Raw genomic sequence first — 25,790 nt, forward strand, 5'->3', positions numbered from 1 at the left:
TCACAACCTTGAGATCATGCCCTGAGGTGAAATCAAGAGTCGGACGCTTAACCAACTGAGCCACCCTGGTGTCCCAACGTTGAGTTTTTTAAAGGCATATGGTAGCTTTCATTTTGTGACTCAGTGGGCAGTGATAAAAGACAGGTAAGCACCTCTTCAACCTCCCCTTCCCATGCCCATGATAAATATTACTGATGAGGCACAGCGTCATCTCCAGTAAGTCTAAACATTTATTATTTAATGCATTCATTTTGTTCCATAATTATTTATTGAATACCCATTAAAGTACCTCAGAATATCAGTGTCAGCCCTGGGCATTCTTGGTCTAGCTTATTGTTTGGAACATAATGGATGTTCCATAAATGATGCTTTTATAAATGAGCAAATGACCAAATTAGGCTTATTTAGTGCGCTATTTTTAGTTATGGTAAAATACGCATAACGTAAAATGTACCACCTTAACCACTGTTAAGCATACAGTTCAGCAGCATTAAAGGTACAACTGTTGCTGGGCCACCAATCTCGAGAAGTCTTCCAACTCACGAAACTGAAACTCTATAACCATTAAGCTACGGCTCCTCATTCCCCTTCCCTGCAGCCCATGGAAACCACCATTGGACTCTCCGTCTGTATGAATCCGAGTAATAGCCACACCTCACGCAAGTGAAAGCAAACTCTCTGTGTCTTTTTGAGACTGGCTTATATTGTCGCGTAGCGCCCTCAAGGTTCAGTCACGGTCTTCGGTCTTTTTAAGGCTGAGTAGTGTTCCATCGTGTGGAATTCCAAAACACTGTTTTTGGTTTACCCACTCAGCTGCTGACGGACACCTGGGTTGCTTCCCAGCTTTGGCTATCGTGAATAGGGCTGCTATGAACATGTGTGGTGACATCTTTTTCATACCCTGCTTTCAGTTCTTCTGGTTACGTAACCAGAAGGGAAATTGCTGGATCCCCTGGCATTTCATTTTTTAATTTTCCGAAGGACCATCATACTGGTTTCCATGTTGGCTGAACCTTTTTACAGTCCCACTAACAATGTACCAGGGCTCCCCTTTCTCCATGTCCTTGCCAACACTTGTTGATGGTGTCATCCTAATGAGTTGATGTGTGATCTTGTGGCTTTGTGCTCCTAATCCAAATTAGTTCTATTTCTTAAAAGTGTGAAAAATAAGATTTGTAACACACACCTCTCCACTCATGATTTGCATTCGTTCATCTTTGTAATAAATGTATACACGTGTGTTCACACACATGCACGTGTGTGCGCACGGGAGCACACATACACACCCCTCCTTTTGTATGTTATTTTCTACATATAGGAATACAAAATCAATGCCAAATATGACACAAGGAATTTTCAGACATATTTTAAGGAGTAACTATGCTTCCCAAGCATAATTCCATTCCACTGGGATACACAAGGGAACATGATAATTTCCCTGTCTAGAGGGAGGGCTACCACAGGCACAGTCTACTCCAGATCATCCTCGGTAACTGGGGTCAAGGGCATGATGAATTTGTAAAATCTACGGCTAAGTCCTATTCAGCCATTTCTTTACACATTTTCTTCCCTAATGCTTTTCCAGAGTGGTTTGTTGCAAAGATAAATGATTTATGTTTTGTTACTCTTTTTCTAGTGTATACCTTCAGAAGGAGACATTATTGAGAGGTCAGAGTGTTAGCTGTGAAATAATTCTTAGCAAGTTAGCGAAATGTAGGAAGAAAGGTGAAAATCCCCATGCAACCTACTGTTTAGATATTTAGCTTTCAACACTTACGGGTGGACAGTCGCATCTGTTCATAGGAACATAAAATATTTGTAAAATGGAGAATATGCCCCTTGGTGGCCCAAGGATCTGGGTCAAGAGAGTGGAATTCCCTATCTCGATACCTGCAAACAGTTTGAGCACGATAAAATTCTCAGGAAGCCAGAGGATTATTTATTCCTATCTACTTAGTGCTACACCACCTGGAACATTCCTTCACCCCTCATTCCCTAAAGGAAAGGAAGCTAAGTCACTGCATTTTAGATCTGGTCACTTTGACTCTGCAGTGTGTATCCTTCTCTATAAAACAAGGGACTTGAATCTGTGGATTCTAATGGCTATCCTCTTCCCAGCACTGAAATTCTGTGATTCTGCCCCCGTGATTACTTTGCATACACTATCATGGTGCCCACAGCAGTGCAAATTCTGAACCCCACAGGCAAAATTCCAAAACAGGGCTTCTAAAGCAAAATGAGTAAGCTCAATTTCCTAAGGTTATTCGGGTGCTCTTGACGATGTTTCTACTTTCTTTTTTTTTTTTTTAAGATTTTATCTATTTATTTGACAGACAGAAATCACAAGTAGGCAGAGAGGCAGGCAGAGAGAGGGGAAGGGAAGCAGGATCCCTGCCAAGCAGAGAGCCCGATGCGGAGCTCGGTTCCAGGACCCTGAGATCATGACCTGAGCCGAAGGCAGAGACTTTAACCCACTGAGCCACCCAGGCGCCCCCGATGTTTCTATTTTCTATTTATTATTTCGGTTTCATCCTCTGGATTTCAGATGTCTCAGAGACAGGGCCTCCTGGTTACCCTCGACACATCCACCAAAGGATGGGGACCCAGATTCCATCACAGAATGCTCTCATGGGTAGAGCTTCCTGATAAAAATATGGGATGCTCAATTAAACCTGAACTTCAGATGAATAATACCTTTTTCTTTTTAGTGTAAGTATGTCCTGTGCAACATTTGAGACATACTTATACTAAAAAAATACCTCAATCTGTTTGTGGCTTATCTGAAGTTCAAATTCAATTGCAGAGCCTCTGTCTTCATTTGCTCAATCTTGTGACCTTGAGAGCATGAGTCCCGTTGGGTGTGAAGCCCATCATGGCCACATGTGGATGGACAAATGAGGACGTTACACAACCCCCATGCTTCTTGGTATCCTCACCTGCTGAATGTAAATAAGAATCATCTTCCTCGAGGGAAGGGCAACTCAAGACAAGTGCAACCCTGGAAAGACTAATGATTCTTTTTCCTCCATCCAATTAATATTCATCAAATACCTGCATGATATTTACTTAGTAAAAGTAGGAATAAGCTGTTTTATTTTAGTAATACATTAATGCTCAAATGAGAGGTTTTAATCTGTCAGCAACGAAGCCTCTTACGGCTTGATTACTCTGGCATCTGTTTGGTTATGTAGCCCCCTAATCTGATTCCGTAAGGGTTAAGAGTAACGATTGTCCTTCAAGTTCCTAGTACGGCTCCTGGCACAGAGCCCCTGCTCATCGCAGGTAGACAATATTATTATTCTTAAAATATCTCTGCCTGAATAGCCTACCCCATAACCGGGAGTTGGATTTACAAGCATTCTGTAATGGGAGCGTCTTATCTGAGAGAGGATTTGGTACCAATTTGTCATTGAACAGATAAGGAAACTGGGGCCTTAGGGAAATTAAGTGATTTACTCAGTTTCCTGGCCAGGCAGGTGCACGGCCTGGTGTCCTCTGTGCTCTTTGGTGTTACATCAGAAGACTTTGTGGAGATGTATGCTAATGCTCGAGATATCTAGAAAGCTGAAATCATTCATGATGGATTTACCCCCACAAAGCAAAAATAAGAGGTATATTTAAATATGTGTGCAAATATTAACCGTACCATTATGACGGTTTATAGGAACACAGAGACTTTACCACCACTGTTGGAAGCTTAAACCTTTGGCATCTTTCCCAAGAAAGACCCAGTGAAATCATACAAGGGAACACCAGGGAGGTTGAAGCTAATGATCCTACTAGAGCCATCTCCAAACAAATGCCAATTTCCAATTGTGAAACAGCTCAAATGAGTATCCAAGTCTCTTTGGAAACTATTAAGATGCTTGTGCAGATTACAATTACAAATGCTTATTAAAACAGCATGCCCAAGAAAGCAGAGACGACAAACAACGACGCACAGAAAGGTCACCGCCTGATGAAATATTTCCATGAGGCAGCCCAGCACCAGAACCCTCCCCTGGTTTTCCCTCCTCATCAGAGGCTAAAGAGGTGTGAGTGAGTGCTGGACCCAACTTTCTGTGAGAACTGAAGCCTTCAACTTACAATTCGTTGTTCTAAACATTTTCTTATGCTATCCGGCAGCTTGGACGTACAGGCACATATCCGAGCCGACCTCCTTTGGCTGGGGTTCCCTCGCCGTCAGCTCGGCAACAGAGACTAAATATTTCTGACATTGCTTAAGAAAGGAGTCATTCTAAGTGGGTTTACACTTTGCATTCTTATGGGAGGTCTGGCTTGACGGTACTAGTGTTAAATCCTCCAGGTGGGAGACCGCACATAATTCTTATCCCAGCATCACGTGGAGAAGGAAACGGGGATGCCGGACGCGTGTGTCGAGGGCTGGTCTGACACAGATCTCACAAACCCTCAAGTTCGGTTCACTTTTATTCTTTCCAGAGTTTTGGTGCAATGCCTCTGGTTCCAGATATGCATTTGAACTTTGGGGGTTTGGTAGATAAAATGCAGAGGTGAGAAATACTGTGAGATGAAACAAATGGAAAATTCTAGGAAACTGTCTTTGCTCGCCAAATAAATAGCAATCTCACTTAATAGCATTCCTTAGTGAAGCTGACCCATATAGCACAGCTCATTATTTAGATAAAACAAAGGGTTTTCACAAAGTTCTTACATAGATTTTTAATATGCTAGACTTTCTACTTTTAAGCTTTAATAACTAAGATTACTTGTATAATGGGAACAAATTCTAAATGGTCTTTAAAGGGAAAATGAACTTTGATTTCTCAGTTGTGATGAGCTCCAATTCTATCAGACACAAAACTCTCTTTCTCTGTCCACATATGTATAAAATTTATATATTTTATAAATTATGTACATTTTAAAGCATAAAATAAAATCTATATTAAATATAAATACATAATGTATTTTTTTGGTTTAATGTAGTTATTGTTCATTTGCCAATGGAGCTGAAAGAAGCAAACATGCTAATGGTATGAGTTTGGGCAAATTTGGTGCCTTGTTTTCCTCATCTCTATAAGGGGGATGATAATATGATAATGGTATCTGCTTCATAGGGCGGTTGCAAGGATGAAATGAGACAATAAGTGTAAATATTTAGGATAGGGCTTGGCAAATGATCATTATTCAAATAGCAGCTGATACTATACTTATAAAGTATTTATTATTGATATTTTCTCCACCACATTTAGTTCAGTATTTTTAAATGACTAAAATTGTTTTGATGGTTTTCACATACATTGGACACAACTCAATCACTCCACTGTTTTGTCTGTAGGCAAACACACACGCGCACACGTGCGCATGCACACACACACACTTGGATTTTCAAACCAAAAAGCATATACACACATGTACATATACACACGAATACACACATGCATTCGTGCATACACGCACGGCTCAGTTTGCAGACTCACTTACCTGAGTTCTCCTGCCTATACTTTGAAAGCATTATGTGCAGAAAAGGGGGAGATCTAAATCTGACAGGTCATAGCATGAGATGAATCAAGACTCCCCATTCCCAGAACCAGATGGGGTAATAGTCCTAGAACCAATTTCCATCCCTGCAAGTACTCTGATCTCCTTACTTTCCCTTCCGGCCTGTAAGGCTGTGCTAGTATAGTCTGTAAAAGCAGAATTTGGGCAACTAAATTGCTTTGAGACAGGGCCCTGATATTGGATTTTGACTTAATAGTATGTAATTTCAGCTACAGGCTCATTACACATTTATTTTTAACTAGAACTCAAGAGAATACAGGCCATACCTATATATATTTTTCCTGTTTCTATGTAGCCAAAATATGCTTTAAAATGTGCGTTCTGATTGTGGTTCCCTCCCCCGCCCCAAGGAAACAACAGAAGAATAGAATTTTTAAGGGCCTTTTTGCTACATGTCTACAAAATATCCTATTTTTAAGAGCCCCTATACATGTAGACTCTAGCCAAAATAAGTAAATAACTTCTAAAAATTCCATGTTGGATTTATCTGTACCCATCATAGCCCTTACAAGTGAAAATCCTGGAAATGTACAGAAATTGTCTTTATAAGTGGATTCTTTGGAATGTATCAATTTTAGGCCCCGTATTAGGGCCAGCCAGCTGCATCAAGATAAAAAATAAAAATCTGTAATAAATAGTCTAATTTTCTTTTCTTCAAATGACTAGCTTTCAAAACTTACTCAAATGCATGTTCTCTCTCTCCTTCTCTTTGTCCCATCCTCTCTCCCTCTTTCTTTTTCCCTCCTTCTCCCTCTTTCCTATGAAAAGACAGTAGGCAAAACTCCCAAATTGGAGAAAAACAGTAATCTAGTAAGTCAGGTCTCCATACAAGTAGTATGCAGAGTTAACTGCTTGAAAAAGACACCTTTTCCCCTGAGGTTCTCCAATTGAAGTCTGAACTTTTTCTCACCGATCATACATAATTATTCTATGGAACTTAATCCAATGGGGTTTTGAGGGCATTTCATTCTGAGGAAAAATAATGTCCTGCCTAAACTGGTAAAGCAGCTTTGACTACTGACTTAAAAACACAAGATTGTGTATGTGTTGCTATTTCTTTTAAGCATGACTTATGTAATTCCTCGCCTTTAGGTGGGGAGATTCCGTTCCCTTGCTGCCAAAGCACCCCTGAGGTCCGTCTGTGTAAGAGGCAAAGGGGCTTTATCTGCATTTGTACCTACGGAAGTGAAGGTCAGCGGGCAGCAGTGTTCACAGCAAGGAACCACTCCTAGAGGCCAATGCCTTTCCAGGCTTTGGAGATGCAAAGTTGGGTGAGGTCTAGCGCCCCCGGTCAGAGAGCTTACTGCCTTTTAGCCAGGGAGGAAACAGACTCTTGGATTAGTAGCTACAGTACAAGGTGACTCTTGCTAGGCAGACATATGAACAGGACACTTGCAAGAGAACAAGAAGTCCCACAAGCTTGCAAGTAGGAGACCAACGAGCACACATGTCCTTTAAGACGACAATGACAGCAGCGTAGTGGGAAGCTCTGGGGTCATGAAGGAAAGTGGCAGGAGGTCCCGTGAGAATGGAAGAATGGAAGAATGGAAAGAAACAATGGAAATGAAAGAACCAATGAAGACCTCCACTGTGGCAGGGGCAGTGAGGAAGAGGAGACGGACCTGAGCTCAACAGGTGCTTCCAAGGAGAACATGGAAGTATCAAATGCAGTGAAATACATGTGGGAGGGACAGGAGCGGAGCCACGGATCACTGGCACTTTTCAAGCCTCCATCCGAGGTCTCGCTCTCTTCCTGTGCCAATGTCGCATGTAGGCATTTGACAGCCACATGCGCCTTCAATTATCTCCCCTACACAAATGAGTCACAGATTTCTCCAGCTAGCTCGTTGGAATCCCAGAAGCACAGGGTCAACGCACTGCTCTAGATGTCTTCTTAGCTGGATGGGAGGCACTGTGGACTCACGAGGCCTGAAATCAACCCACCTCTGGCTCTCTTGGAGGCTTCAATCTTGGCAGATGACACCCCCGTCATGCCAGACACTCATGAGTCACTGCTGAAAAACAGGACGGTTTCCATTGCTCCGAGGATGAATGAACACAATCTTCAATGAGGCCCAGACTGTGTCTTAACACCTTTTACTGCTCTTTTTGCTACTTAAGCCCTATACACATTCTGCTGTCAGCCTAACTGTCCCATAGGAGCGCCTTTCCTGACACCCCTAACCAGCTCAGAGACCCATATGTAATTCTCATGGCACGACACGCCTATTTACCCTGTAGCATGGGCACCATTTTGTATGTATTCTTATGTTATCTCATTCATGCATTTCTCTCTGACCAGACAGTAAAATCCATGAGGCAGGGACCAGGTCTGTTTATGCTCACCACTGAATTCTCCTCCTCTAGGGCAAAGCTGGTACACCTTAGGTACTCAATAACATTTGCGGGAAAACAGACCAACCCAGAAAGTCCATGGTTTCTAAGGAGGAAGAGGGAGGTGGATAAAGTCATTGCTCAGAGTTGAGAACGGACCTGGACCGTGAATTCAGTCTGGGACAGGTTACAGACCTCCCCGGGATACCCAGGCAGGGGATGGAATATACAAAATAGTTCCGAGAGAAGTTTCGAGAGAAACTAAAGAGTCGTTATGCGTGAGTCCTTGAAACTTTGCTGTGCTAAGGGTGCAGATACAGAGAAGAGTTGCAAGCCGGCATGCCCCCTGGGACCCCCAGAAAAGGCATGTGTGTGACATGGGACAGCAGGAGACAAGGGGCCGTGGGCATGAACCACAGGATGTGAGCTCTGTTGTAAGGCACACACACACGGAGATCAAAACAGAGAATCTTTTCAGCAAGACAAAACACTTGTGTAAATTCCACCCAGCCCTTTTGGAGGGCTGTTTTGTATCTTGGCGATGAGAGGGGAGAAAAAGGTCACAGATAAAGACCTAGGAATGCAGAGGAGGCAGCAAAGGAGAGGAAAAAACACTGATCACAGAACAGAGCCAGTGGAGTGTGGTCTCTTGGAAGCCAAGAGAGGAAACTTCTTAAAGACAAAGGGTGAGTCAACGGTATTAACGCCTCTCAGAGCTCAAGTGCAATGAGGTTTACAAGTAGGCCACTGCAGTCGGACCAGTAACCTCAGCCGGGGCAGTTTCATGTGAAACTTAGGCTAAAAGTCATGGTTTCCAGCTTCAGAGCCAGGCTGATTTCAGTACTTTTTCTACAAGTGGGGTCAACGCAGAGCCCTGCCCCTGCCCTCAGTTAACTCCGGTTCCCTCCTGCTAAACCCAAGCATCTCACATTCCCCTTCCATGTTGTTTCAAAATTCCAAATAAAACTTAGAGAATAACTGAAACAAAATCAACGTGAGAGTCATTGTGAAAATGCTTCACGTTATCATAATAACCTGGACAGGTGGATGGGGCAGGAATTATCCCCATGTTCTAGATGAGAATACAGAAGCTCAGAGGTCACACAACCACTTATATGCTCCCGTCCCTCCCCCGCCCTGTTCACAGTTAGCCCAAATCTGGACTCCTTCCTTGTTGCAACCGGGATTGCAGGGTCTACTTGGTGACGTGCTATTAATAGCATCAGCCAAGCACACCCCTACCACCGGAAACACAGACACACACACGCAGACACACACACACACACAGACACACACAGAGTAAGCCAAGCTGACCGTGGTTCAGAAGTTCAATTTTCCACATGGAAGAAGCCAGGCCGCCTGCTGGAGCTATGGAGGCTGGGACCTCCTTCAGACCCCAGAGAACAGGCTGCCTGGTTTTTTCTCATCTGCCTCTCCAATCATGTCTTTGATGGAAGCTGGACCTCCTCCCTAGAGAGAAACCGTTTCTTCTGGACGGACTACGTAAGTGCCTGGGAAGCCAGATCCGCTCCAGTCCTTGGCTCTTGGCACCTGGACGTATGGTCGACACGCCCCTGCCAGTGACATGACCATCTCGGTCTGGCTGGAGATGTGAGGGTCACTGAACTCTTAGCAGCACCAAACTACCTACCTACCTCGTGAGATTTTGCTTGAGAGCCTCAAAATGTAGTTTCTGAAGGGATACCGCCCCAACAATGTTATTTACCTCAACGCCAATCCCAGTAACGGCAGAAGTGTGTGGTTTTATGTACAAGAGATATTAACAGTGTCCATCGCTTGCTGAGTGAGGAAGAACTACGCAAGAAGAAATTGTGAGGACGGCAACAGGTTGGCTGACATTACTGGACCATGTAATAGTGTTATTGCCCAAAATTCAGGACCGAGAGTTTAATATAGGGAGAGACACTCATCCCCTGTCTGCTAAAGCTGACTCAGATGAAACATCGATTTCCTCCCTGCAGCCTCCCCCCGACCCCTCCACTGCCTGTCGTGTTTGCTGTGTACCATCTGGATCTCCTGGAACCGGTTTCCAAGTCCCCTGTCTAAATTGCTGACACCGCACAATTCTGACCTACAGACTTCCAATTTTCTTTTCTAGCTCCCGATTTTCATTCTTAAGGAAGAGTCAGAATCGTGCCTATTCACATATTTTATCTTCCCTGTACTAGAGGTTTTCACGTTGAAAACTCTAGTTACAGCCTCTGGTTACACGCTGTCTTTTTTAAAAGAATATCTGCTTAACTTTAATCCATTACCTGAATCTGAAATATACTAAACTCGGTTGTTATATGGAGTCACCTGTGGAGAGTTTAATGGAAAAGCAAGGCAGCAAATTAGTGCCATATGATCAGCCTGGGTAATACTCAGTTTGTTTACCCAAGGCCCCTCTGAAGAATGGACTGTATTTTTAAGATATGACTGGTTTTCCATATCTGCACAGAGGCTCGTCGTTCCTTACTGGACATTTAATTTTGCCCGTATTCATTTTCCTCCTTACAGACAGCTCTTTGGCTATTCAGTATGTGCATAATGCAGAGAAAAATAATTATAGGAAAGGGGACACAGAGAATGTCATAATTAAACCATGCATTTGCAAAATACATTCAGTATACCCGAAACATCCTGATTGCTATAATCAGGTAGATTAGGTTTTCAGCAAATACTTTTTTAAACAGAGGCTTATCTGAAGTCGGAAGCAGAGAGGCAGCTCTCAGAATCACCTTATAACACGAAATTAACTAAATTTGCCTCCAATTATTTTTTTTAAATCAGATATAAAGAGAAATCAAAATGTTAAATCAATGGGTCTGTGAAACATTAGGGCATTTTCCACAACCTTCTAGAACAGGTTTAATTTTCTCTCGTCTGAACTCACATTAACAAAAGTCTCTGTGTGTATCAATGGCAAGTGCAAAAACTTACTGCCTCAAGATGTGATTTACACTTTTATGTCACAGTTTGGGGATGAGAGTTCAGAGCAAATGCAGTCGCAGGGGTCAATGAAAGTAAAAGATCAATGGGGGAGGATGGTGTTACCACAAGTTAAAAAACATTCCCTGTTTTTATAAAGAGAAAAAAAAAAAAAACACTGTCTGCCAAAAAAATACGAAATGATGATCAAAAGGGATTTAAGCCAATTACTGGGGCGAAAACCCGGAGCTATGAAACAGAGTCAAGGACTGCAAATCTTCTTATTCTCTCTTTTTCTATGCCATGGTTTATATGCAAAATATTTCTCTCTGATCCCCGTCTAACTAATGGGCTCCTTGAGAGTGTGGGTGATTGTGCTGATTTGCTGAATGGTGACCTGCAGAGAATAAGTAAAAGACAAGGAAACCAATCTTATGGAAACAAAAAAAAAAATTAACTAGAGAATTAAAGCTTAATACAGCTTTATCCTCTAGAGAGCTCTGCCTGATTGCAGACAGAGCTTAAAACCACGATTCGGAAGCACAACACACCAGTTCCCTTATGAGAGCTCTGCCCAAGATATGTTCAATAAATGGAAAACCACCTTTGCTGCCTGCCTTCTGTAATGAGAGAAGACAGGAAGGCAAATACTAGTCTGGGAGCCAGGGAAACGGGTTTTACTCTCCAACTCAGTTACTGGTTTTTAATGAAACAAAATCCAGGTTCTCAGGAGCTGTTTGCCTCAAACACACTCACCCCTCTTTCAACGGTGAAAACAATGACCCTCTCCTTCCTTTCCTACAGAAATATGCATTGAGCAAATTATGCTGTTCCTTCCTGCCACTTTCTGTCTGTCATCAGCAATGCCAGGTGCCCCGAGATGAAATCTGCCTCCTGTTCTGAGGGGACAGCAGGGAATGAGGAGGACAAAGGCAGCCAGTCAGGAGGGGACCTGATTAGAATCTGGGGTGGGGCGGGTGCCCGTGGGGAAGAAATTATAAATGAAATTAAAGTCTTTAAGAAATTCTGCCTCAAACCACTTTCCTCTCCAGTGGTCTTCTCTAAGCCCCATTCTCGTGTAATTCTAGTTCTTTGACAAGGGAAACTGACACTTTTGATCTGGTAATTTAACGGCAATTTATTGTGAAGAGGTAATTTATTAAGTAAGAGTCAAGAGTGGAGAGAGCTCTCATAACCAAGGAGTGTTCCTGACTCAGGTCTTTCTAGACAGAACCTAAGGGGCTTGATTTCAGGGATACCCAGAGCCTCACCAGACTTCTTTTAATTCCTGAATTCTTCTGTCCCTACTCTCCCACCCCCCTACACACACTCCATGCAGTATAATTGGAAGTAAGTCTTAAGATGTAGATACCCTGAGGTCATCTTCTGTTGATTTAAATTCATAGTAAGCTATACCTGATGGATCTCTTTCTCTGAAGAGCCCTACAGCACAACAGGAAGTTGGAAAAGCCCTATTACTTCATTTGGCCCCAGGGCCAGGTCTTAATCCTAAATTTCTGCAAAGATACTCTTATTCTGCAATGACTGTGATGAACGGCTCTTGAGGGTGGGGGCAAAGGTTACCATTATAAGCAGAAAACGTGGGCTTCCAGGAGACGCCCTATCTCTTCTTGCTACGATCATGCATGTTTTCGGTCCAGCATTCATTCCATAAATGAGCTTTAGGTTTGTTTAATACAAAAATGCGTGGCCACATCCTGAAGAATAGGTCAATTTTGTGATGATGAAGACAGCGGTAGCGGGTATAGACCAAAGACTCCGAGAATCAAGTTGTATTTCTTTAGAAGTCACTGTGTCTTGGGCATCGGGCAATAAATTATCCCGTCTGCCTTCTGTCCACAGATTCCTGTAATCCTTGTAGGGCAGATTTTGCAAAGATCCTCTTTTCCTTTCTTCCCTTCCTTGGTCTCACTTCATGACCTGTTCCCCTTCCCCAAAGGGATGAGTTCTTGTTACGGGCTGATAAGATCCCAGGTGACTCTCAAGGACAGGTGAGTAGAAGGGCTCAGTCTTCCCTTTAAAAGCAAAGTGTGGCTCTGGTTCTTGCCTCAGTCGGTCCAAGGGAAAGGTGTTCCTGGGTCGGAGACAGTCCAGCCATCCCTCCCTCACTCCTTATATACCCTCTCTTCTTTCCAGGGGCCAATGCCCAGTACAGCTTAGGCCTGCTCAGCACAGAGCACCTGGAGAAACATATATTCTCTCTTGCTGTTTTCTCTAGTTCAGTTCCCCTATTGCTGTCCAGGCTGCCTTGGCTCTGAAAGGTCTAAAACTCACTGGAGCATATACAGTCTTTTGGCTAACCTAGGAGTCAGCAAACTATGGCCCGTGTGCCGATCCAGCCCACTGCGTGTTTCTGTAGAGTTTTATTGGAATACTGCCATGCCCATTCATTTGTATATTGTCTCTGGCGGCTACTACCATGGCAGAGTTGAGTCGTTGTGACAGAGACCATATGGCTCATCAGCAAAGCCAAAAATAGTTACTAACTGGCCCTTTATGGAAAAAGTTTGCCAACCCTTGTTTGTTTGTTTGTTTGTTTGTTTTAAAGATTTTATTTATTTATTTGACAGACTGAGACCACAAGTAGGCAGAGAGGCAGAGAGAGAGGGGGAAGCAGGCTCCCCGCTGAGCAGAGAGCCTGATGCGGGGCTCGATCCCAGGACCCCGAGATCATGACCTGAGCGAAAGGCAGAGGCTTAACCCACTGAGCCACCCAGGTGCCCCGCCAACCCTTGGTTTAGACCACTGTAAAATGGAGCTGAAATATTCAGTATTTGGTTACCTGTGGCTGAAACATTTCTGACAAATAGACTGAGGTTTCAACGTGAAACTGAGCAGAAGTTATTCGGGACCATCTAGATTAGATTTGCGGGTGAAAATGGATATTCTGCATCGTCTGGCCCAACTCAATGGATTGATACATATCGGGGTTTTGAGACAATGCTACATTTAATTACAAACTATTATTTTCCTTCAATTTGTCCTTGTTTTTCTTAGGCCATGAGGGTCTGGGTCTGGCAGAACTGGCAGAATGGGAGGCTAAGTATTATAGAATGTTCCAGCGTTCCCCCCTACAAAAAGAATCCCAAACAAATGGTTTGCAGAATCCTCAGCTGAGAGAATGATGGGCCGCATCTTGGTCTGGTCTCCTCAGTCCCTCTGGAAACTTGTACATCAAAGGTAGCCGTGGTTAATATCAGAACCCAAATATTCTTGGGTTCCCTGACCATAATGCCACTGAGTAGCACCCAATCTTAAGTCTCCATCTACATGTAAGAGAACTACATTGGTTATGTCACTCAAATGTGCACATTTCATAAACGCCCAGCACAGTGGGCCTTCTGAGAGGGACGTGATTTCTGCTTTCATGGAAGTTACTCTACAACCCAAAGGAACAGATAAGAAAATACAAACAAACACACACATTCCATTCTGCACAGCAAAGGAAACCATCAAAAAACGAAAGGCAACCTACCAAATGGGAGAAAATATCTGCAAAGGATGTATTTGATAAAGGGTTCACACCCAAAATACACAAAGAACTCATACAACTCAACAGTAAAACACCCAAATCACCCAATTTAAAAATGGGCAGAGTATCTGAATAGATATTTTTCCAAAGAAGACACACACGCGGCCCACAAGTACATGAAGAGGTATTTAACACCACTAACCATCAGGGAAATGTAAATCAAAACTATAACGATATCACCTCACAGCTGCCAGGATGGCCATTATCAAAAGGACAAGAAATGACAAGTGTTGGTGAGGATGTGGGGAAAAGGATACCCTTGTGCACAGTTGGTGGGAATGCAAATCGATACAGACATAGTGGAAAACATTATGAAGGTTCTTTTAAAAGTTAAAAATAGGGGCACCTGGTGGCTCAGTTGTTAAGCATCTGCCCTTGGCTCAGGTCGTGATCCCAGGGTGCTGGGATCGAGCCCCGCATCGGGCTCCCTGCTGCCCGGGAAGCCCGTTCTCCGTCTTCCCCTGCTCCTGCTTGGGTTCCCTCTCTCACTGAGTCTCTCTCTGTCCAAAAAATAAAAAATCTTAAAAAAAAAAAAAAAGTTAAAAATAAACTGAATGTTAAAATAGAAAAATAAAAAATACAACCCAACAATTCCACTTCTGGGTACTTCTCCAAAGAAAATGACAACACTGATTCGGAAAGATATTTGCACCCCCATGTTCTCTGCAGCATTTTTTACAACGGCTAAAATGTAGAAACAACCCAAGTGTCTTATCGATAGATGAATGCATAAAGAAGAGGAGTGATGTAAACACACATCGCGCACACGCGTACACACACACACACACACACACACACACCCACACACCCCATATAGACACAAAACGGAAACAGAATGGAATATGCCTCAGCCATAAAAAAGAATGAAATCCTGCCATTTGTGACGACGTGGATGGACCCCTGAGGGTATTATGCTAAGTGAACTAAGTCAAAGAAAGACATATGATCTCACTTACATGTAGATTTTTAAAAAAACAAACAAACAAGGAAAAGCACCAAACCCAACTCATAAATACAGAGAACAGACTGGTGGTTGCCAGACGTGGGGGGAAGGGGTGCTGAGGGGGGATGGGAATGGGAGAAACGGGTAAAGGGGCTCAAAAGGTACAAACTTCCCGCTATAAGATACAGAAGTCCCAGGGGCGGCATGTAGGGCATGGACGCTACAGTTAATAATTCTGTACTGCATACTTGGAAGTCGCTAAGAGAGTCGATCTTCAAAGTTGTCATCGCAGGGAAAAAACGATCCTATAAATGGGAACGTGCTGACGGATGGACGTGAACTAGGCTTACGGTGGCGATCACCTCACAAGGCACACAAACACCGGACCATGTTCTGTATTAATTATACCCACTTTCCAACAGTCATTTAAACTGCATCCCCGTAGCGTCAGAACTAAACGACGAGGGAGCTCTTGAGAGGCAAGTGGCCGATCTGAACGGGGTTACCAAGTTACACTCAGGAGCTCCGGTTGGAACAAACCTTCTCAACACCTGTGTTTCCTGGGGAAGAAGGCAAGAGCAGGGGAGCTCGGCGGCACTCGAGAACGGCTGGGATGGTCAATAACGATGCTAACGACAGCAGGAAAGAGAGGTCACGTGCGGAGTCTCAGAAGGAGCGCTAAGTGCGCCACGTGTACATACCAAACTTAAACGAGGGCAGTGTTTTTTCCAGTTTACAAAAATCTTTCACTTACCCACCAGGAAACATGATAAAATACATAAAGCTGCCGTTTCCACAGGCCTGTGACAATTTTTTTCTGGCTTAGACATTTGTGTCTCTATAAGAATGAAAAACTAGGGCAATGAAAAACGAAACTGGAGTTCCAAAGCCATCGTTACCTGATGCACCTGCAACCTGGAAAGACTGCCATATCCAGCCCCGAAGGACCGTCCTCTGATGGCTAGTGTCAGTACGTGTCAGCAAAGCTCATCCCTGGAACAGGTGATTTACATTAGAGCCCTGGTTCGGAGACAGAACATCTGAAAACAGGTTTGTGGCTGAGGCCATCAACTCTACAGAGGGATTGGGAATAAAACAGCCTTGAAAGAAAATGAGGATCAATAGAAAGAGAATTGCTTTGCCGCGAGAAAAACTAGACAGTGCAGGAGAAGGATGCCTGGGACAGCTTGGAGGTGGCTCCTGCGGGAGGGGGCCTCTTTGTTCTACCGCACATTGATCATATAATTTTATAGCTGGGGGTCTTTAGATATAATCTGGTTCGCTTTCCCATTTGACAAAGGAGGAATGTACGCACGTCCATGCAAATACCGGCTCCGCCAAGCGCTCTCTCTGCTGATACAAAGGATGCCAGTGGATGGTCAGATGAACCGGACAGGGACCTTCCCGTCTTCCGGGAGTTCTCAGTTCCGCTAACGGAACTGACATGTACATAAATGTCGCGGGAGAGAAAATGTGTACTTGCATTTGAGGATCTAAGGTTTCGATTCAGTGCTATGATTACTAAGAGAAAGAAAAATCTTCCTGTTGAGAAGAGAGTGGGGGTGGGGTGGGGGCGGTTGGAGTGGCAGTGGGAAGGCGCAGAGAGAGGTTTAGTGAGAATTCTCAGCTGAAATTGGAAAGTATCCAACCTGGGTCAGGACTAGGCACAGCTGGAGACACAGCAGTAAACACGACAGACAGCCCAGGTCTGTGAATAATATGGTATTGGTGGGGGGGGGTTGGAAAATTTTTTTTAACTGGCTCGAAGAACGGAGAGTGATCAGCGGATCTCTCAAGGTACCCTCTCTCTCACTGCATCAAAGAGGGGAAGGGAGGGGAGGTTAAGCAGGGGCTTTGCCTGAGAATGGACGGGAAACCTGTACCCTGAGTCCTCTCCTTAAGCATCCTTTACAGCTGTGATTCTAGGATTCTGACCCTTTGAGCCTAAACGCATGTGTGGGAGTGTAGGCAGGTAAGTAGCACATTCTGCTTTCTCTTCCCAAATGATGGAATAAAAGTGGCATGTGATCCTTCTCTATTTGGGGAAAACAGTTTCACTGTGGTCTCTGACCTCTGAGAGATGTTACCGGATCACAGGAGGAGTTTTTTCCTTTATTCCTTTTTTTAAAAAAAAAAAATATTTATTTATTTACTTTAGAGAGAGGAAGGGAGGAGCAGAAGGAGAGACAGAGAATCTCAGGCAGATTCCGCGCTGAGCGTGGAAACTTACGTGGGGCTCGATCTCACCACCCTGAGATCACAACCTGAGCTGAAACCAAGAGTTGAACGCCAGACTGACTGGGCCACCCAGGCACCTCCACTGTGTCTCTCCTAACAGAAGATTCAAATGATCTGGATTTGTTGGTTTTCTACTTGATACTTGGCTAATTCAGCCCACAAGTGAAACGGACCCATCCAGGATGGGGGGCCAGAGAACATACTTCACCTGAGCATTTCTCTACTATTTGTGTCAGTGGAGTGGAGACAATTCATGAGGGGATTTGTTTTGTTTTGTTTTGTTTTCAATGCCAGAATGAGACAAAAATGTGATGTCAGTAGCATCCAACCAACAGATAACAGGATTTCTCTACTTTACATTTTGATGTGATTTTATAATAACCTTTGTCATTATTAGTTATGTCATGGGCTCCATTAGTCATGCTTTGTGAAAAATAGATTATTCTCCAATACAATAAATTATTTAAAAGGCCCAGGTCTTGTATTCACTTTTCATAAACACATAATTCATTCTACCTTGAGAATTATTACTGGATGTTCTATTTTCGTAGCCTACATCCCCCTGCTCTGAATTTTTTTTTTTTTTTTAAGTACCCAGCAGTAACTGGGTCACAATTCTTCAGACTTCCCTGAGGGAAAAGGAAGAATGATGTGGTGCACATTTTTCCCATCTGAGACATAGTTAAGTTAAGGCAGCATGCTTCATCAAGTTACCAATGTACCAAAGAAAGGTGCTATGTCAGGACAGTATATGACATCATCTCGTAAGTGCTCTGGCTCTTCAAAGTTGAGTTAGCCAAACCCAAGTCGACTTTGTGGCCAGTGGGAGCAACAGCACCACCACCTACGTCATAGGGCTGTCGCAAAGATCCAATGAGCTTTTAAATATAAAGCACTTAGCATAACGCCTGGCACAGAGAAAGCACGAGTAATTCTTATGTCACCCTCAAAGAGGACTAATCCCTGATCTACAGATGGCCAGCCTACCCTCAGTGGACACCAACAGAGCTTCGCCATAACCTCTCCCCACTCCAGGCATCTCCAAGAGGTCACGTCATGGGAGCTGACGAGTATCTACACATGGCCTTCATTCAAAATTACAGAGCATGTTTTCCTCTGTGAATGTGGAATTCATCTTGGGAGATTTATCAGGCATGTGAAAGGGGAATGTCTCCTAAATGAACTAGAGCAAAAGCAATGAGAAAGAAAGAAACGAGGCCAAGCAGTTACTTAAAACATGTCAGGATCTGGGCTATTTTTTCCATCAACATGTGCTGTTCTCATTAATGGGAGTTTCTCACACACTCCGTAGTGGAAAAGGCAAAAGTGTATCTTGTTGTACTGTTACGACTCATCCAAACATTTAAGGGATATGATAACCCATAAACTTCCTCCAGACTATAATCGCATCTTTGTGAGGTCACATCCTCGTGACCTAAGACATCTCTGACCTTTGAAATATCACTAAGCCTCCTTTAAATTTTTTTCCCCCAATAATGAGGCAAGTTTATAATATGCACTTTGTCATATGAGATTTGAAAACATCTGTCAAGGCCACTTCTATTTTCTTGTGAGTCAAAGCATTAGCCTAGATAATAAATGAGAGGTGGACTATGGCCAATGGGCCAAATCCAGGCCACTGCCTGTTTTTATAAATAAAGTTTTATTCATCACAGCCCAGTTCAGTCATTTGCATATTGCCTAGGGCTACTTTCACCGCTACCTTGACAGAGTTGAGTAGGTAAGTTACAGCAGAGGTTGTGTGGCCCCCCAAACCTGAAGTATTTTCTCTCTTTGCCAATCCCTGATCTAGATCATTCTCTTGTGTAGAAAGAATAAATTCTGCTTGAATAATAGGTACCTATTTGGTTCTCAGAGAATTACAACTGTTCCATGTTATCAAATCCACTCCCTTTGTGGATTAGGGCCGGAATGAGAACCTGAGGATGAAATTATTCAACTGGGAGTCAGGAGTCATTCATTCATTCCACATCACACAGCCACCACTGTGATAGATACTGGCATTTGGATGTGAACAAAACACATAAAGCCTCTGGCCTCACGGAGTGTAAAATTGACAAGGGGGAGACAAACACTGACCACTTCGTTCTCTCTTCATTAACTCATTCATTATTTGTTATGTGTCAGGAAATATCTTAGGCACTGGTGTACCCCAGTTATCACACAAACCATATATTGTAATGGGGGAAGAGAGGGAACAAGTTAAGTACATATGGAAATAGCAGGTATTGGTAAGTGCTACCAAAAGAATATTAGCTGAACTATATGAAATTAAGATTTTTATCCACCCAAAATGGCTAAATATGGCAATTTTATATAGTTCAGTCTATCAGGGAGAAATGCTAGCAAGTGACTTTGGGCAACTTTAAATTAGGGCGGTCAGAGAAGGCTTCTTGGAGGAGGAGGCACTTGAGCCAAGAATTTAATGACAAGCAGCCTCTGGCCCTGCAAACAGCCAAGGAGAAGATTTCCAGGCCAGGAAAAAGAGTTGCTGATGCAAATATCCTAAGGCCAAATTAAGCTTGGCTTGTCTGAGGAAGAGAAAGCAGACCAGAGAGGGTTGGAGGAAGATGAGCTGTGGAAAAGAGGCAGGAGGTAGGCTGGAGAGGTAGTGGAGGGCTAGGTCAGACGCCGTCTTGTAGGTCAGGATGAGGACGCTGGCTTTTATTTGATGAGTAAAGGGGAAGCTTTTAAATAGCAAAGTTACATGATCTGATTTATGGCTTTCGAAGTGTTCTCATTCCTCTCGTGTGGAAAACAGACTACAAGAGCACGAATGGAAGCAGAGAAACGTGTTGGGAGGTAGCGCGGGGATCTGAGCAAAACAAAACCACAGCAAGGAAAATGGAGGAAAGTGGAGAGTCAGTGTCTGGGAGTTGAAATCAACAAGAGCTGGTGACTGTGAGGATGTAATTAAGAGGGAAAATGAGGGACTGCGAGGAGGATGCGTAGCTTTCTGATTTGAGTACCTGGCTGGATAGCCGTGTGATTCATAAGTCTGTGAGTACCGGAAAAGAGCCAGGTCTTGGGGGAGATTATAGGCAAGTTTGCAACCTTGAGTCATCTTTGGGACATAAAGCTGGCTATGCTGAGGAGACATCTGGGAGCTCTGAGCGCTGGTCTGGGCTGAGTGTCTTAAATCGGGAGGGGGGGGAGGGAATGGAAGTGAATGTGCCCCTCAGAAGATAGGGGAGTGGAGACAACTTGTTCCACTGATGAGTTCTTTGACCTCCTTTATCACTTCATCTTCTGGGCTCAACTCCCTCATCTCTAAATGGGAGAGTTAAACCAGATTTGGTATATTCTAGACTGTTCCACAGAAGTGACGCAGGGGCTGGGCCAGGGCACAGGGAGAGCCCGGGTATTGGAAGCTCCTCCCAGTTAATTCCCCTCAACTGTCAACGTTTTTCCCTTGAGAAGTACCCAGTGAATATTAAATCTCGTATCAATCATATGGCCAGGCTTGTTCCTTTCATTGTCACTTCCTTTTCCTCCTCTGTGTGCTGTGAATATTTTTTCTTGATTTAGAGGATTTTGATTCTCTGAGGGACGCTTCTGTGTTTATACATTCTTGATGGTCAAGAAGGGAATCTTCCTGTTGAAAATGATTGGCATGTATTTTGGTGGAAGTGATGCCTTTTGAAGTAGACACTATTTAGAACAGCCAACAGCACCCTTACCAACCTTGATTTTTCCATTTGACAAAAAGGACCAAAGATGGAAGGACATTGAATATGCAGTTCTTGAGAAAGGTTTATGACCGAACTTGGGGGGCCACCACCAGGTCTTATGTTGAAACACTGAAATGCGATGTAAGCAGATTTAAAAATCATGCATGGAGATCACTTTCCGGGAGCAAGAGGTATGGCAGAACTCTAGGTACATGGCCTGGAGCAAACACCTGAAAGTACTCCAGATTATGCGAGTCTGAAAGCCTGTCCCCTAGCACATATCAAGCATTCTGCTCATCTGTTAGTCAGACAAGGACAGCAATGGTGCTCCCTTTCCGTACTGTAACGGGTGCTCTCACATCTGGATTTCCCAAGCATTTTACTAACATAACTCCTATCATGCACAACCCTGTACGGCGTTAGCATACACCTCTTCATTCTCCTGCTAGATTATCCCATTTATAAGGTCATGTTATATCTTTGCTCCTCCCACATATGCTAGGCAGCCACTTACTGTTGGCCAGCAAACCGCTCAATGAATCAGAAATTAGCCAAAAGGATGCCTCATTGTACACAACCATGGAATTTAAAATGCAATCCATAAACAATCCATAGAGTCCCTTTATAATTCCTTACCCCAGGAAAGGATCAACACAGTTAAAAGCTGACGGAATAATGCTTGCCAAGAGAAGGTGTGGACAGAATGAACTTGGGGTACCCAAAGAGGTCAGTGTAAAAATGATGCCCTTTCTCAGGCCTTGCCAGTCTAAGTTTGTGAAGCTCTACTCATTTTAGGCATAAAATCAAGTTCAGTATGTTAGGCACACATTGAGGGGAAAGAAAACATTATCACTGAGTTTTTAACGGGTTAAGACCCGGAATATTATTAAAAAGGCCTTTGGAGGGCTGCATTACCACAATTTATAACCGTGGTCACACACATTACTGAGATAGAATTCACCTTATCCACTTGTGCAATAATGTTAATAAGTTATTCATCCAAAACAATGTTTTTAAAAGCACTCTTAAGACATATTTCAACTTTAAAAGTAGGTTACTAATCCAGTTAAAGAAAAAGGACAATAAAATTTATTTTAATAGCTACATCAAAAGAACATTTACAGAGGTACTTTGCCATCTCTCCATTAAAATTAATTTTAAACCTACAAACAGAAGAAAGTATCACAGACAAACCTGTAAAAATGTTCATGCCCTGTCATCTAGAAATCCTGGGAACATTTAATGAAAGCAAAAAGCTATATGCGCGGATCCTTCAGTAACCTTTCTAAAATGTCACCTACTTCGGGAACCCTTTACTAATGTTCCGAATGGACAGTCTGCCTCCTCTGGGACCCCAGTGATCCCTTATACCTTTCCTGTAGCATTTTACCTGGTCTCATCTGCTTCCGAACAATGGATTTCTTGCAGCCACCATCTGCGTGATAAGAACCTTAGCACCCAGAACAGTGCATCACTACCAATGGGCTGCTAGCTCACAAGAGAGTTGTATCCTATGCAGTCAGAAGTCCTTTGGGGACTGTAAATACCTCAACAGGTACATGAACAACAAATACTACATCTCAATATGTTGTCCTTTAGTAAGAAAATAAAAAAACATCCTGCCCTTTTCTTAGTCTTCAAAAAAGTTAAATACTATCAACATATCACTAATAGTTTAAGCATCCCTTTTCAAAAGAGCTGTTTCCAAATAAATAAATGAGTTGAAAAGACTACTTAGCTCTCACACACACACACACACACACACACACACATATTTACATATATATACTGAGTTATCAGCACAAAGATGTTCATTGTGGTGTTGTTCATACAAATCAACGACTGGGAACAATCTAAATCTTCAACGGAAAAAGTAAGTAATTTAGTAAAATGAGGTATATCAACATCATGGTGCCTTATTTAGTTACTGAAATTATGGTTACAAAGAGTAGGCAGAAACATGGAAATACATTTGATAGTTAACTGGAGAAAGCAGATTTTAGAATGGCACAGACTATATGACATACCTATATAGCGTGAAGTTCTCGAAAACAAGATGTATGAATCTTAAATAAGGAAAATAAAATGAAGATTGACCATTTTTTCTTTTATTTGCTCTTTTCCAGTATGTTGTTGCTTTTAAAAATAATAAAATGAGACAAACCCCAAGGGAGCACTCTTAAGAGGCAAATAAGTAATAGCTAATACAAGATAAATGTCAGGAAAAAGAGGTCCCAGAAAGGTCCACACTTCTCTTCCTTCTTTGGGTCTTGGTTTAGTTCCAATGGAGCCATGTTTTGGGGGGCGGGTAGGCATTTGGGACAGCATGACACCATGTAGAACGACTTTTGATAAACATCCCTCAATTTAACACTTTCATATTTCAAAAACTGACCCAAATGGGTTTTTTTTTTTTGTTTGTTTTGTTTTGTTTTCTGGCAAACAGCATTTGGTGTTTAGTGAAACCTGGGATTCATCACGAACCCTACCAAGGGGTCAACTCAGACCCAAGTTGGGGTGATGCATGAACTCCGCCCCCGTGCTGTCCTTGTATTCTCATTTTCCTGGGCCTCTGAGAGATGAAGAGGTCGGAGTTCACCTTTTTAGGGTCAGTCCGAGAAGACCTCAGCTCATCAATGGTACTCATTCAGGTTTAGGGTCTGCTGAGCCTTTCCTAGGGCTGGCTCTGCCAAGTTAGACCCGGGCGAGAGGAAGAAGGCTGGTGAGAGGAGGAAGGAACCCATGTCTCCCCAGACTCCCGCAGGAGGAGCAGGGACACCGTTTTCTGGGAGCAGTCCCCGCAGCGGGGGCCACAGCCCGGCTCCCGGCCGAGCGCCCTCGGGACGCGGGCGCGAGCGTGGGCGCGGAGTCCGGGGGGAGCCGGGGCCGGCCCCCAACTTCGCGAGCCCGGGCCCCGCCCCGACGCCCGCACCCCGCCCTGCGGACGAGGCCTCCCCGCGCCTCCGGGGCGCCCCGGGCTGGGCGTACGGGGCACACGCCCGCCCGTCCCGCCGCCGGCCCCGCGCGGCCGTCTCGGAGCGCACGGGCTCCCCGCGGGCGGGGACGCACCCGGCGGCGAGCGGGGACGGCCGGGGAGAGAAAGAAAAGCAGGCCTACCTTCAAACTTTCCGGGCTCTGAGTGGCTCCGAGTCGGAGGTTAGGGACACCATGGTCTAGGGGCGGGAGGCGAGCGCAGGCCCGGGGCGGGGAGCGGGGAGCGGGGCGAGGGGCAGCCGGGCGGGCGGCGGGGGGCGCCGGCTCTGCGCGCCGCCCCGGCCGGTGAGCGCGGGCGCGTCCGGGCCACTCTCCACCCCCGCGGCCGCCCCGCGCTGGGTCCCTCCCAGGCCCGGCTCAGTTCTCCGCACCACCTTCTCAAGCCCCTGTAATCTGCTCCGACTGATCAAATTTGACCTTTTTGTAGCCCACTTTATTCCAAGCACAGCTCTCGGTTAAATCTCTCTTTATTAACACCGTCCTCCTTGGCTTTCTTTTGGAACAAACACAGATCAAGCCCGAAGCCTCCAGACTTCACCGGCAATCATTTACAGATTACGGCGAGCCGCAGGCAGCCTCCTCCTCTGGGGCACTCCTCCTGCCTCGCGGATTTTTGCTTTCACATTCCTGTCAGAGGACTGGTTAGTTTCCTCCTTCCTCGTGTGTGTGTGTGTGAGTGTGAGTGTGTGAGCGTGAGTGTGTGTGTGAGTGTGCGCGGCTTGGGTGCTGGGACACAAGCATCCGTCTCAGAGCTTCCCTCAGAGGCTGGAACTACATGACTGCTAGGATGGGTTTTTTCAAAAAATAATTTGGAATCGAGCTGTTAACAAGCTAGAATTTACTGTGTGTTCGCTGGCAGTGACTCTGCTACACCGGGCTTCTTTGTTGTTGTTGTTGTTGTTGTTGTTGTTGTTGTTGTTTCCCTTCTCCTTTCTTGTGTTTGTAAATAGCATGAAGGAGGGGATGGAGAGTCTCTCTGAACAGGAACCGAAAAGGGTGTGTGCTTTTCTCCCTCAATTTGTGCATCTTTTGTCCTTTCTTTAAAGCTGAACATCTTTTCAATGATCATTTGAAACTGTGCACAGCAGATGTTAGAAAAATATATATGTATGTATGTATCAAGAACAAGACTATTTTCTCTAGCATCTCCCGTTCTCCTCTCGGCTGATGTGGTTCCTTTGTGAGTGTCCAGATTCCTTATTTTCATAAAGCACTGCCTCTTAAGCATGGCTTTCTGCTTTCACCCCGTTCTAGCTGAGAATCTGCAGCTGAAGTTCTTCCCCTGTCCTGGCAAGACTCTGGAGATTAAAGACCTTGAAATCATGCAGTACAGGGGGCTCCAGGCAGAAAGTGTCTCAGGTCACCAAGATTCCCCTCATAGCTGCGGGTCATGTGAGCTTTACTTGATATCCTCTCTCTGTCCATCACATTTCTCTTTTTCTTACACTTATTTTAAAAGGAATTTTCAGGGTCATTACCATAAATGGAAAATCAACTTCACGGGGCTAATAAAACAATGGACCCAGACACATAAACCAGCTAAAGGCACTGATGATCTAGGGCTCTTTTTTTCCCCCCTCTTGGT

The 25,790-nt window shown here is 44.1% G+C and overlaps 1 protein-coding gene across 2 annotated transcripts in view; it reads right to left on the reverse strand.

Annotated features, from left to right (window-relative positions):
• Window positions 1-24,492, reverse strand: part of CELF2 (CUGBP Elav-like family member 2) — a 505,935-nt gene extending 481,443 nt beyond the window's left edge. Inside the window, exon 1 of one of the 2 annotated variants that reach the window (XM_080810117.1) lies at window positions 24,329-24,492. The gene's annotated coding sequence lies outside the window, so the exon portion shown is untranslated. The remainder of the gene's footprint in view (window positions 1-24,328) is intronic. The other variant, XM_080810118.1, reaches the window with a different exon arrangement.
• Between the last annotated feature and the right edge of the window lie 1,298 nt (window positions 24,493-25,790).

The sequence above is a fragment of the Martes martes genome (genome assembly GCF_963455335.1).
Source record: "Martes martes genome assembly, chromosome: 8".
Lineage (NCBI taxonomy): Eukaryota > Metazoa > Chordata > Mammalia > Carnivora > Mustelidae > Martes > Martes martes.